Below are 3,082 nucleotides of genomic sequence, written 5' to 3' on the forward strand. Positions count from 1 at the left end.
ATTACAGAAATCTTTATTGATTTTGTAATTTGTCAGTGTTTTGAGTTTAGTGCATACCGGATGATAATTTTTATCACATGTAATACACACAGCCGATTTAGCTGGGGAAATAACAGTATTGCACTTGCCACAAGACATTATTATCGAAGTAATATTGCCTAAAGATTAGATAAGAGAGCGCACTGAACACTAATCGAAACACACGACCGATTAGGATAACCGATCGAAACGAACAATGAACGGTGAAACATCAGAACTGCGTAGTAATATGTGCTCACTTAGGTAGCGCAGTTTTTCCTATGCTGCGTCGCTTGCGACTCAATGTGCGCCCGGCCTAATTGCTAACTTCACATACCTACGTAATTATTATATTAAGCAATAATATTATAATATCTCGTCAGTCAACACTCGTCAGGTTAAAAAACAAAAATGAATTCTCATCTTTGCCGAGAAAATACGCCGTGGCCCGACGAAAATCGGTTCGTTCTGAGCGTCCCCTCGCATCACCCACCCAGTGTTGGGAATTATCTAGATAAGATTTTTTGAAAAAAATTATCTTTTAGAGTATCTAGATAATTATGTTACGATTTATCTAATGTTCATCTTAGATAAAAAATTGACTTATCTAGATAAATATTATAGTACCCCTACAAAATTATAAAACCAATGTTACTAAAATTCTTAAATAATATAAATTGTTTATAAAATTAGAAGAATATATTTTTTGTTATTATTGTCAACGACGGTATTACGATAATACGAGAACCTGTGTGCGGGCATGCACTATACATCGTTCTCTACTAGCCATAAATCATGAGCTTATTACAATTAATTAGGTATAGGTTTATTTCCCCATCCATTTTAAAAATAAATTAAAATTAACTTCGTAGAAATGAGAACGCACCAGAACACTGATGAAAACCGGTTGAACCTCTGATAACGATGCGTCAATGCGCGATGCAGTGCGTTTTTTGAAATAGTATTATTAGTATGATCTAAGTAACTTAAACAAGGCTATATTGTATACAGGTACTAATATTATTATTATTATTATTAAAATTATTGAAAATATTTTTTTTTATTAATATTTTGCAGTTGTAATTTTATAATGTATATTTTGTTTTATAAACTATTAAAAATGTTGTATTCAATAATAAAACAATACGCTTATATTTTAACATTCAACTATTTCTTACCAAACATTGATTATAATGTAATATTTACTATTTATATGTTTTTTAAATATTTAAGGTGAAGTTTATCCTTTTTTATATTGGTTTAATATGATTTACAAGTGGCTATAGCCTATAAGTGCATACAGAGGCATTTGACAATATTTATTTAGAACCAACTTTTTCTTGAGATAATACAAATAAATAAGTTTTTACTTGATTAGTTTGTATTAAAATGTATAAATTATTATTAATTCATTATTGTATGCATTTGTATAACTAAGTAGGGGTAGAATTATTATAGTACCTATTAAAGAATAAAGAGTCAGCTAACTACATAATTTTGAACATTCAAACCAATACCAGTATTCCAAGTATTGGTTTAAATGTTTTGATGTTTCATTCTTATAGCTATAATATTCAAATAGTTACATTTGAAGGCTCAATCCGTTGTTATTATAAATATTATGTCATTATATTAATATATATCTAATATTACAAAAATACTAAAAAACATTAAAAATAAGTGTAAAAAAATGATATTTATCTAGATATTTATCTAGATAAATGTATTGTTGTATTTATCTTTATCTAGATAAATTACATTTATGTTATCTTTATTTTTATCTAGATAATATTTTGTTAAAATTATCTTATCTTATCTAGATAATTTTTTAGTTATCTATTCCCAACACTGCACCCACCCATAGCTAGGGACGTTACCTAACCTAACCTAACCTAACCGATACCAGTAAAGTATCGATAATTTTCTTTCGATACAAGTACTTTTGGTATCGATACCTAATATCTAGATAAATATCCATACTTTACTAATATCGATAAAAAGGTACTGGTATCGAATCATTTATTTACCGCCAAATCATATCAGTTCAACACGGTATATAATCCATTTCCATTATATCTTAGTCCGTGGTCGAATGTTATCGAACAATTCTTATAGACATATAGACTTGTTAGTACTTAGTATAGTTAGTTGTCTCCTCATCGGAACGATAAATGGTCCGTTTACCGATATATCATCTATTTTTAAATATTATCTACAATCTATTATGAATTCGGGGAAGTACTCGAATACTCTATACGACGACGGTGACACTCGAATTGCCTCCCAAATTTAGGTAGGTGACCTTTTTTTACTCGAATTGCCTCCGGGTGTTTTCGGTCTACTCGAATTGCCTCCCATAACATACCTGGAATATTAATTAATATATCAATAGTTGTACGTGTACTATCGATTATTATATTATTCCGTAATGGTCAAAAATAAAATGTTTAAGACAGTATTTCCCAGACAGATTAATTTTTCGAATGTAATAATCTTATACGCGATTAGTGATTATCAGTTAATGATTAGTCTATCATCACTAGTTCAACACAGTCAGTTTCGTTTTCGCAACCACGATAAAACGTTATTATCCATTACACGTTATTATACAGTATACATATACGTACATATATTTTCATAAAAATGAACGTGATCAGCGAGATCAGTGAAAAGGGTAAAACCATTATAATATGTGATGGTTTTAAGTTTGGATACCAAAAAGAATTAGCTAATGACATTAAACGGTGGACATGTACGAAAAAAATATGTACAGCTTATTTGAAAACCGATCAACACAATAAAATCCAGTTCGAAAACAGTAAAATTAATCACGATTGTGCGAAAGACTCGGAGCAAAAAATCAATAGACAGATACTCAGCAACAAATTGAAACGGAAAGCTTTAGAACAGATATCTGAACGACCAGCAAAATTATTTCATGACGAGATTTCAAAATTGCAATATTTAAAAGTATTGGCAAATAAATTTAAACCACGGACATAAACTTAAATTATTTTTAAATGTTATGTTTTTTTAATATTATTAACTATTTTATTAAAACTAT

This window comes from Metopolophium dirhodum, chromosome 1 (genome assembly GCF_019925205.1).
Source record: "Metopolophium dirhodum isolate CAU chromosome 1, ASM1992520v1, whole genome shotgun sequence".
NCBI classification, from domain to species: Eukaryota; Metazoa; Arthropoda; class Insecta; order Hemiptera; family Aphididae; genus Metopolophium; species Metopolophium dirhodum.